This window comes from Sorghum bicolor, chromosome 10 (genome assembly GCF_000003195.3).
Source record: "Sorghum bicolor cultivar BTx623 chromosome 10, Sorghum_bicolor_NCBIv3, whole genome shotgun sequence".
Classification (NCBI taxonomy): domain Eukaryota; kingdom Viridiplantae; phylum Streptophyta; class Magnoliopsida; order Poales; family Poaceae; genus Sorghum; species Sorghum bicolor.
In genome coordinates this window covers 15,028,439-15,040,344 of record NC_012879.2, presented here as the reverse complement: position 1 = coordinate 15,040,344, position 11,906 = coordinate 15,028,439, and the positions used below count along the sequence as shown (strand labels likewise).

Here is an 11,906-nt window from a genome sequence, read left to right as displayed (position 1 = left end):
ATCTATACTTTTATCTTTTCTTATCTTTTATATTCTTTATTTATTTTCTTTACTCTTACCTTATGGAAAACCAAAATTCTAAATCAATCCATGAATCTGCAATCCCTTCAGTAACTGACCTTTTACCATGGGAGTCATCACAGCCTATCCAAACATCCCAGTACAGGTTAAGTTCCAGGTTGATTGCTATGATTCAAAACCTATCCTTTTCGGGACAGGAAGACAAAAACCCTTACCTTCATATTAGAGATTTTGAGCAAACATGTGATTGTCTTCGCATTGAAGGCATTTCTGATAAAACTTTACGTTGGAAGCTTTTTCCTTTTTCTTTAAGGGGAGAAGCTAGACAATGGTGCAGTTAGAAGGTAAGTCAACAACGAGGTGAATGGAGAGTTTTACGAGCCAACTTTTGTCTAGATTTCTATTCCCTCGACCGTATCGGCGACCTTAGACTCGAAGTCCTATCTTTTAAACAAAAATATAATGAAACTTTGGGAAAATCCTAGAAACGTTTTTCTGATCTTTTAGAATCTGGTCCAAACCTTAATCTTGAAGACCCTGTTCTTTTATTTCACTTTTTTCGAGGTCTTCAGAAAGATCATAAACAAATGCTACATACAATGTCTAGAGGTTCTTTCTTTCGCATCCCTACTGATGATGCTAGAGTGATCCTAGATAGAATCCTAGAAGCTGAGATGGATAATACCCTTCATGATGAATCCCACGAAGCCGAAGTAGACACTCTGCCAAATTCTTCATCTACTTTAGCAATCCCAAGTTCTGAGCCACAAAAGGAAGAAATTCCACCACCTGATTTCATGCTGGATATAGAATCTGATCTTTTTGTCGATTTTGGAAACATTTCAAACTACCATTCTACTAACAAACCCCAAAACGGCCAGTTTAGCATTTGTTTACCAAGTGAACATCAATTGAGAGAGCTTATCTCAGTCATGAGTAGCGAGTGGTTGGAGGAATCAGAGCTTTCCTCTGATGTGATCCGTTTGGATACACCCTCTATAACTATACGCTGTGCTTATGATTCTGATCGATTTGATGCTATCTATAATCCTATTGTGGGGATCAACATCATGTCTGAATCTTTTGCACTTAAATTATTTAAAAATCTTGTCTTAACCCCCACAACAAAGGTCATAAAGGAATCTTCGGGACGATTAGTCCCCAGTCTTGGAATTATTAATGTCCTACCTCTTACGGTAGAAGGCTCCATGGTTCATTTGAACTTCTATATCTTTGATACATGGGACTTCGACCTGTTGATAGGACAACCTTTTAGAAGACTCCTTTATGAAGGTCATACTGGAAAGCTACACATTTCTTTTGGGAAAGCCTTTAAATTTCCAATAACAATTTCACACTCCTTGAATAATAAGGCCGAGACATATCTTTTACCTGATCGTATGGAGGAGGTAAAGGCTGCATCTCTAGAGCTTTTAGATGAATCAGACTTAGAAGACGAAACTCCTTTCTTCACAGAAGAAGAAGCTGAACCTTCTGAACCTGAACCCTTAGATGAGTTTGCAGAAACACCTAGACCTCCCATAGAGCTTAAAACTTTACCACCCGGTCTTATCTATGCTTTCCTAAACAATAATCCAGAGTTTCCTGTGATCATTAGTGATAAACTCAGTTTTCGGCTACTCACTCCAAGATCTTATAGGAATCAGTCCTATGATTTGTACCCATCGTATTCTGACATATCCTTCTGTTTTACCTTCTCGAGAGCCCCAACGTAGACTTAACAACACTATGAGAGAGGTAGTTAAAAAGGAAGTTATAAAGTTGCTGCATGTAGAGATTATATATCCTGTGCCACATAGTGAGTGGGTGAGCTCAGTTCAAGTTGTGCCTAAAAAGGGAGGCATGACTGTTATTATGAATGAAAAGAACGAGCTAATTCCGCAACGCACCGTCACAGGATGGTGGATGTGCATAGACTATAGAAAACTAAACAAAGCCACAAGTTCTTCTTGGTTCCTGGGAAAGTATTCAACACGGTCACCAAGCCTATCATGCACGCTGAGCCTGCCCCCAGCCGATCATGAACTGACGCTCTCCCCCTAATCGGTCCATCAAACCGGCGGTTATTGTTCTGATACTGCCGATTTGATCTGTCATACCGATCATAACCATTACATTCCGGGCAGTCTCTGACAGTAGGAAGCTTGATATTTTCCTCCCAACAATGGATGAAGAACGGACAATTCCAGTGATCCCTATGCCGATTCCACTCTTGTCGGCGTCTTTCTTCTTCCCGAAGATAGTCTTCTTGCTGGCGCCGATACCGATCCTCACGTTGCTACCAAGTTTCCCGAGGCCTTCTGTGAGTTATCAAAATACCAGATCGGGGAGGCCTTCCTGAGTTAGTTCCCTCCTGGATCAAGCCTTTTCCTTTTGCATCGGCAGTAGTGATCTTATGCTGAGGATCTATCGATGCACTTCTTTCAGCTGCTTCCGATGTTAAGACCTTGGCCTTTCCTTTAGCATCCAGCATATTTGTTGGGAAAGGATGTTGATCAATCTTCATCGGCTTCTGAGTCTTGGAGTTGTCAAATTTGATCCTCCCAGATTCTATAGCCGATTGCAGCTATTGTCTAAAAACTTTGCACTCATTGGTGCTGTGAGAAGTTGCATTGTGCCATTTACAGTACTTCATCTTTTTTAACTCTTCAGCCGATGGGATCACATGATTGGGTGATAACTTGATTTGCCCCTCCTGAAGCAGAAAGTCAAATATCCTATCGGCTTTAGTAATGTCAAATGCGAACTTCTCTGGCTCTTTATGCCCAAAACGACAAGACATCGGCTTCTTATTTTTTACCCATTCTGCCAAGCCGATGACTGGCTCTTCATCAGAATCCGAGCTTGCTGCTTCGTCCACAAATGATACCTTTTTGTTCCATGCTCTCTTGGGCTAAAATGGCCTGATATCTTGATCAGAAATCCTCTGCACCAAATGACTTAAGCTTTCGAACTCTTGAGATGCATACTTGTCCCTAATATGTGGCAACAAACCCTGGAAAGCCAAATCGGCTAGCTGCCGATCATCCAAAACCAGACTATAGCATTTGTTCTTGACCTCCCGTACCTTCTCCACAAAACTTTCAACCGATTCATCATTGCGTTGCTTCAATTTGACCAAATCGGTGATCTTCTTCTCATGGACCCCAGAAAAGAAGTATTTGTGGAATTGCTTCTCTAGATCGGCCCAAGTAATCACTGAGTTAGGAGGTAATGATATGAACCAAGTGAAAGCCGATCCAGATAATGATGACGAGAACAAGTGAACCCTTAACTCGTCCCTGTTAGCAGCTTCTCCACACTGAATGATGAACCTGTTGACGTGCTCCATGGTCGATGTATCATCCTGCCCAGAAAACTTAGTAAAATCTGGCACTTTGTACCGATTTGGAAGTGGGATTAAATCATATGCAGGAGGATACGGTGTCTGATAAGAGTAAGTGTTGACTTTGGGTTTTATCCCAAATTGGTCTCTCATTACTTCAGCAATCTTATCGGCCCAATAATCATCGGCATCTTGCCGATGAGGCGGTTGCGGATCTGGGATCTGCTGATATGCTTCCACGTGTCTATGTGGTGCGCGATCTGCATGGAACATTGGGTTAATCATCTGGCCACCAATCTGCTGACCACCGATCTATTGACCACCAAACTGCTGCCCAAGATTCATTGGCTGGTTGCGCAACCCTTGATTCTGGAACCCGGGGTAGATCTGGCCTTGTTGAAACCCTGTAGCCTGATGATTCTGCTGGGACATTTGTGGAAAAACTTGCTACTCAGGCCATCCACTATGAGCATTCAACGGCATAGGACCTGCCGATGACTTGTAATTGGGCATCATCATTGAATTGACATACCCTGGCTGAGTCATAAACCTCTGTTGCGTCAGCATTGAATCTGCCGATGCGTTAGGCATCTGGAACGTTGGAGCTTGAGAATTCCCAGTGTAAGGCCTTGCAGTAGTAGTTGTAGTATACTGGGGACTCTGATTCATCGGCATATTTGGAGGTGTCGATGCCATAGGAGCCTTGCCTCTCACATCAGCCGTCTGAGATATACCAGGTGTCTTCAATGTTAACTCTGGAGGCATACCATAGCCCCACCAGTTAGGAGGAGGGACCGGTCCCGATATTGCCGATGCCAATAGATCTATAGCAAGCTTGATCTGCCCATCTAAAGTCGATGGATTGGTCGTCATCGGTGTAGATTGTGCATTAGTGACTCCTAACGTGCTTGGAGGAACAGTAGTTTCTGTACCCGCAGCGGCTGTAGCAGCCGATGGAGCTGTGACCACCGGTGATCCTGGCTGATGATGAGAAGGGCCCACATAATTTGGTGGCAACTGTCCTTCCTTGAAAGTTCTAGCCACGACATTGAAAACCGTATTGGACAGCACACCAGCTTGATTGATCAAAGCATGGTTAATAGCATTATCAACCATGTCTTGAAGTTTACCAGGATTGGCTTCAAAAGTAACCTGCCGAGGCATCGGCAGTGCTTCCATCTGGATCACTTCGCCGCTCCTATTGATGCTGAAGGATCTCAAACATTGCTGCTTGTAATCCTCCATGGCTTTCGCAATAGCTTGCTTCTGCTCATCGTTGAGATTGGCTTTCGTCACAGGGATGACGTTCTCCTGATCGAACTCAGTAGTCGACATGCCGATCTTGATCTTGAATCTGGTTCCACTGGGCGTGCCAAAAGATGTGTTGATGCAAAAGCTGATCTGCAAACACAAAGGGCTAATATCCGATTCAAACTTTAAGGCGTGCCAGCCGATTTGACCTTACTATCGGTAAAGGTGATAACTCGAATACTTTGGTCCCAACAACAGCGATGTGCCCGAATGCTACGGCCAAGAGGTATTCATGCGGAACTCGAGAATACGCCGAGCTTAAGTCGACGAACTCTTAAGAACTCGTAATAAAAAGGAAAATATGACGAAGTCGTCGAAAAAGTAGATGCTGGAATATGAGTAAAAACTTGTGTTTGATTGATTGATTCTTAGATAGTTTTTACAAGGCCCCAGGGTCTACATTTATACCCTGCTCAAAGAGCTACAATCAGACACGACTAGGACTCGAATTCCAAATTAAACAGAATCCGTATACAAAACGATTTAAATAACTAAGGAAAACACAAAACTATCCTCCCGTGACAAACTGGGACACCACCATGGACCAATCGGCAACCTTCAGGTTCTCCTTCCGAATCATCGGCAGACTCCTCATCGTGGCCATCGGCAAAAGCTAATGCTTGACCATCGGCATGAACATGTCAGCACCCAAGGACTTAGTCTCATTTAGCTGTCCCTCCATCGGCAACCACCCTCATCGGCAACTCCCCTGCAGACCAGTTACTGTTACCCTATCTTGCCGATCTATACTCTACCGATCCTGGGTACGTGTCCAAAAATGGTGTCAACAGTAATAGACCAGGTTAGTCAGATGCACTCTTTCTCCTAGTGGTAAAAAAATAAATACGATACTCTGGATAACCTCTCGGGTGAAGTGCTCACCGATATTCGTGCGCTTGCGGATCAATTCCTTATTGCGTTCCCAAATATCAACAGTCGCCTCGCCCACGCCATCTCCCACTGGCCGCGGATCTTCTGCGGCTAAACCCGATGCTCATGTCCCAGCCAAACAAACGACGCTGCCACAGCCTGATCTGACGGGCGCTGGCGCAGCAGCTTCCCTAGCTGGATCCGATGTCTCATCTGCGCATGTGGCCTCCCCAGTGACTTTAGAGCCGCCAGCCTGTCCTGCAACTCGGTTGCAACACGGGATCAGCAAGCCCAAAGTTCGCACCGATGGCACGGTAAGATGGTGTCCACTTGCATCCACTTCTTCCTATGAACCTAGCTCAATTGCAGAAGCACAAGGTGATCCAAAGTGGGTAGCAACCATGAATCTCGAGCATCAAGCTCTTCTAAGGAATAAGACTTGGCACCTTGTTCCACCACCAAAAGGTAAAAATATAGTTGGGTGCAAATGGGTGTATAAAGTAAAACGTAAAGCTGATGGCACTGTTGATCGATACAAAGCATGACTGGTGGCGAAAGGATATAAACAACAACACAGGATAGATTATGACGACACTTTTAGTCGTGTTGTGAAAGCTGCAACTATCCGTATTGTTTTGTCTATTGCTGTTTCCAGGGGAAGGTCACTGCGGCAACTTGACGTTCATAATGCTTTTCTCTATGGCTTTCTTGAGGAAGAGGTGTACATGCATCAACCTCCTGGGTATGTGGATCCTGCTCGCCCTAACTATGTTTGCAAACTTGACAAGACCCTGTATGGTCTGAAGCAGGCTCCACGGGCTTGGTATGCTCGGTTGTGCAGTAACTTGCAGCGACTTGGGTTTGTGCCTTCAAAGCCGACACCTCTCTTTTCTACTACAACAAGAATGGGCACAGTATATTTGTTCTTGTCTACGTTGATGATATTATTGTTGCGAGTTCATCCTCTCGAGCCACAGATGCACTATTAACTGACTTGCAGGCCGAGTTTGCTCTCAAAGACTTGGGAGATCTACACTTCTTCTTGGGCACCGAAGTCAAGAGGGGACGTGATGGATTGATTCTCACCCAAGAAAGGTATGCTATGGACATCTTGAAGCGGTCAGGTATGCAGCTATGTAAGCCGGTTGACACACCTCTATCACCATCAGAAAAATTAAGCATTGTGAGCGGTAACAAACTAGGGGCTGATGATTCTACTAAGTATCGTAGCATGGTTGGTGCTCTCCAATATCTAACCTTGACGCGGCCGGACATAGCATTTACAGTTAACAAAGTGTGTCAGTTTCTACATGCTCCCACCACTGTGCACTAGAGTGCTGTCAAGAGAATTCTGAGGTATGTGAAAGGGACTAAAAATCTTGGACTGCAAATTCGAAGGTCTAGGACTATGCTTGTCAGCTCCTTCTCAGACGCAGATTGAGCTGATTGTATTGATGATAGAAGATCAACAGGTGGTTTTGTGGTGTTTCTTGGTGATAACTTGGTGTCCTGGACAGCCAGAAAACAACCAACTGTGTCAAGGTCCAGCACCGAGGCAGAATACACGGCGCTAGCGAATGCCACTGCAGAAATGATTTGGGTCCAAAAGTTACTCACTGAACTCAGTATCACACATCCACCCTGAGCCGTGCTATGGTGTGATAATATAGGAGCAAAATACTTGGCTGCAAACCCTATTTTCCATGCTAGAACAAAACATATAGAAATTGATTTTCATTATGTACGGGAACGAGTTGGACAGAAGCTGTTGGATATCCGTTTCATACATACAGGAGACCAAGTGGCCGACGGATTCACCAAGGCTCTACCAGTTGTGAAACTTCAGCAGTTCAAGAACAATCTCAACCTAAGAAGTGGCTAAGATTGAGGAGGGGTGTTAGAAGGATTAGTTTAGCATGTTTGTAGGGGCTACGGTTGTAGAGTTGTATCGTGTATATGGAATATGTGTTAGTTGAGATATATTAGGAATATCAAGATGTAATCCCATGTTTTATGTAACCTGCCACGATGGGGGCTTTTCCCATCTATATAACACGCAACCGAGGATCCCTAGGGGTAACCTCGTTAACCCTAATTTTCACACTCCCTCCATCATAGAGTGGAGCAATTTTTTATTGGATCCACTTCATATGTGAACCTACCTGTCATTTTTTTGAAGAAAATTGTGGAGCTTGCTCCACAGTGAAATATATTAAAAATAAGGATAAAAGTTATAGAATTGTTAGCTAGCTGCTAACAAAGAACATAGAAAAGAAAACTCACCTAGGACTTACCGAGAAGAGAGCACGGTATAGAGAAAGACACGTTTGGCGCTAGGTAGTAGATGAAGTTTAGTCATTGGGTTCATTCTTTTATTCCCCTATATATCTCTCATCTCCTTGCATTTCTCTCACAGATCTCTCACACCCACATCTCTCTCATAGATCTCTCTCGCCAACCCTAATCCCCATGCGACCACGCCAGCACCAGCCCTCCTCCACCGGCGCCAGACTCCTTCACCGGTGCCCTCACTAGATAATGTTGTGACGGAGTGTGAATTATGTTGTCGTCAGGTGCAGCGTGCAAGAAAGACAGGGTTGTGCGTGGTTCCTCCCCAGCTCCTCCGTGAGTAAGGCAGGGTCCACAGGAGCGAGATGGAGCTGGCTAAAGCTCGATTTTTCAGCTCCTCCCATGGCATTCTTGCTCCCAGTCAGCAGGTTTTGCGATACTTTTTTGGTGGAGCCGTGGACTGTGTGGTCGTTTGCTTGTCGTTTTTGATATACAAAATGTTGATATTATTTTTATAAAATTAATTAAATTTAAAATTAGTTCACTCTTCTAAGTATAAAATGTCTATTTATTTTAGCATGGACGGAGTACATCCTAAACGAGATCAACATGGCTGCAAGACTGTACGGTGGCCTGGCACCATTAATCTTGTGCAGCATTGTGGTTGACATGAGGCACACGAGTGCACAAGAAGAACTTCTTCTATATATTATAAAAAAACAGAAAGGGACCTGCATGTGATCGATTTTTTGAATAAAAGAGTGATGTTTTTAAATGATAAAAGAGATATTTTAGTGGCTCATGGTTTGATGGGACCTCTGCAACGACAATATTACGGTTTGCCTTGCATGTTCCATGCAACGAATTTATGTTGCCAAACTTTAGATCTTCACTGAAGGAGAAATTATTTATGCTTTTGGATCAGCAGAAAACCTATTGGAAACAAAGAGGCAACATTAAATGGGTGAAGCTAGGGGATGCAACAACAAAATTCTTTCATGCAAATGCCACAATAAGAATGAGAGGAAATCTTATCAGACATTTGGAAAGGGAGGATGGCTACCTTGCAAGCACACACAGAGAGAAGGAGGAGATGTTATGGAAGGAGTACAAGGAAAGACTAGGCAAATCAGAGTTCGACAGGTTTGGATTTGAGTTAGAATATCTGCTACAAACTAGGGATGACCTTTCTTGTCTGGAGCTGCCTTTCAGTAATCATGAGATAGAGGCAGTCATCAAGTACCTCCCTAATGACAAATCCCCAGGACCCGATGGATTCACTAATGAGTTCCTAAAAGCCTCATGGGGAACTGTAAAAGAAGATTTACTTAAATTTTGTGACTCCTTCTTTAGTAATGAAGTCTGCCTGAGAAGCATCAATACTTCTTTCATTACCCTTGTCCCAAAAGTGCATGATCCCAGAACTATCACAGACTTCAGGCCCATATCACTGCTAAATTCCTCCCTCAAGCTACTGACAAAGATAATGGCAAACAGGTTGCAGCCAGTGATAACCAAACTTGTGCACAAAAATCAATATGGGTTCATCAAGCATAGGACAATTCAGGACTGTGTGGCCTGGGCCTTTGAATATCTCCACATGTGCCATCACTCAAAAAAAGAAATAGTGGTCATTAAGCTTGACTTTGAAAAAGCTTTTGACAAAATGGAACACCAAGCAATCATCAAAATCCTGCAAGCTAATGGTTTTGGAGAAAGGTGGATTGGATGGGTCAGAGCCCTGTTCACTTCTGCTACCTCCCAAGTTCTATTGAACGGATCCCCTGGAAAGACCATTCATTGTCTAAGAGGGGTCAGGCAGGGTGACCCTCTCTCCCCTCTACTCTTTGTGATTGCAGCTGATCTTCTTCAGTCTCTGATTAACAAGGGAAAGGACTTGGGGCTCCTGTCATTACCAATACCTTTGCAAACGAATCCTGACTTCCCAGTGGTCCAGTATGCTGATGATACACTTATAATTCTAGAAGGTGACACAAGACAACTCCTGTTTTTAAAGTCAGTAATCAACACCTTCTTAGAAGCAACAGGTCTCAAGGTCAATCTGAAGAAATCAATGATGCTGCCTATCAACATCAACGATCAGAAGTTGGATCATCTGGCCAACACCTTTGGTTGTTCCAAAGGCTCCTTCCCTTTTACTTATTTGGGCCTCCCTCTTGGCCTCACAAAGCCAGTGATTCAGGACTACTTGCCTCTGATAAATAAGTGCGAAAGTAGGCTTGGAGGTGTATCAGCCCTTCTTTCACAAGCTGGCAGACTGGAAATAACAAATGCTGTCATGACGGCCCTCCCAACTTTTTACCTATGTTCTCTTGAGATCCCTGGGACAGTGATTAAGCGAATTGATTCTTTTAGGAAGAACTGTCTTTGGAGAGGAAGCGATGTGAATGGGAGAAAACCACCTCAAGCAGCTTGGACCCTAGTTTGTCAACCCAAAGAACAGGGAGGCCTAGGAGTAATTGATCTGGGGAAACAAAACAAGGCACTCATGATGAAGAATTGGGATAATTCTTAAATAAGAGGGATATACCCTGGGTACAAATGATTTGGGAAAAATATTACAGAAATGATAAACTTCCAGGGAGGACCAGAAAAGGCTCATTTTGGTGGAGAGACAATCTCAAACTACTGCATCAGTACAAGGAATTTGCTTCCATAGCCCTTAGAAATGGTGAAAGCACTCTATTCTGGGAAGACAAGTGGAATAATCGGGAGCTCAAAGCCACAATGCCAGAACTTTTCTCTTTTACAAAAAAACAATATATTTCTGCCAAGAAAGTACTTGAATGTAGTAATTTATCACAGCTGTTCCACCTGCCCTTATCTGTTCAGGCATATCAGCAACTTCAGCAACTCTTAGTCATTCTACAACGATTTCCTCATACTCAAGAAAAGGATGTCTGGAGCTATACCTGGGGAGAGAGGTTCCACTCCAACAGAGCCTACAAACTTCTAATGGGTCATTCCCAAATCCATGATTCCTATAAGTGGCTATGGAAATCAAAATGCCAACCAAAACACAAGGTGTTCTTTTGGCTGTTGTTGAAAGACAGACTGAACACAAGAAACATACTAAGGAGGAAGAATATGGAGCTTGCATCCTTTGACTGTGTCTTCTGTGTTAACAGTACGGAAGAAACTGCACAACACCTGTTCCTTCAGTGCCCCTTTGCCGGTCAATGCTGGGATAGTATCCAGATTGAAGCACCTATGAACACCAATTTTCCTGAGGCTGTCTCCCAGATCAAGGATCAAATACAATCCAGTTTTTTCATGGAAACAATTATCCTGATGTCATGGTCCATCTGGAAAACAAGAAACAACCAGATCTTCGAAGGAATTCCACCGTCTATAGGATCAGCAAAACTTCTTTTCAGGAAAGAACTGCTCTTGCTCACGCATAGAGTCAAAGATCAGCATCTACAAGTTCTTGAAGCATGGATTCAGTCTCTTTCTTAGTTTTCTTCTGTTTGTTTCCTTCTTCTTTCTCCACCTTTTTACTCTTCTTCCTTTCTTTCTTTGTTCCCTAGTGTACCTGTATCTGTGTACCCCCTTTTTTCTCTTTTAATAAACTTTCACTGTAGGGGCCAAAGCCCCTCCAGATTTCTCAAAAAAAACTGCCCTGGTACAATTCAGCTAGTAAACCCAACGTCAACTCGCATATATATTTTCGGAGCTAGTAATACATTCAAGGCCTGTTTGGATGACGATCTGGCTGCCAACTCCCTCCCAGGCAATGCATCTTAGGGCTTGTTTAGATTTAAAATATTTTTGGATTTTGACACTGTACCACTTTCGTTTGTATTTAATAAACAATGTCCAATCACACTAGTAGAAAGAGGCTCATAGCTGGCGCCCCCTTTTTATACCACAGGCGGTTCCAGTTACGACGCGCCTGTGGTATAAATCGGGCGGTGTCAGAGATTTTCGGCCGCCTGTGGAAACAGTTTATCACAGGCGGTTGACTTAAGCAACCGCCTGTGTTATCTCTGTATAAATACACCTTCTTCCTCCCCGACCAGAACACAGTATCTCGCACCCACCTTCC

The 11,906-nt window shown here is 43.5% G+C and overlaps 1 long non-coding RNA gene across 1 annotated transcript; it reads right to left on the bottom strand.

Annotated features, from left to right (window-relative positions):
- Nucleotides 10,603–10,826, bottom strand: LOC110431280. The gene is made up of 2 exons (XR_002448721.1): nucleotides 10,771–10,826; nucleotides 10,603–10,682 (listed from the first exon to the last, which is right to left on the bottom strand). It is a non-coding gene; the product is annotated as an uncharacterized LOC110431280 (long non-coding RNA).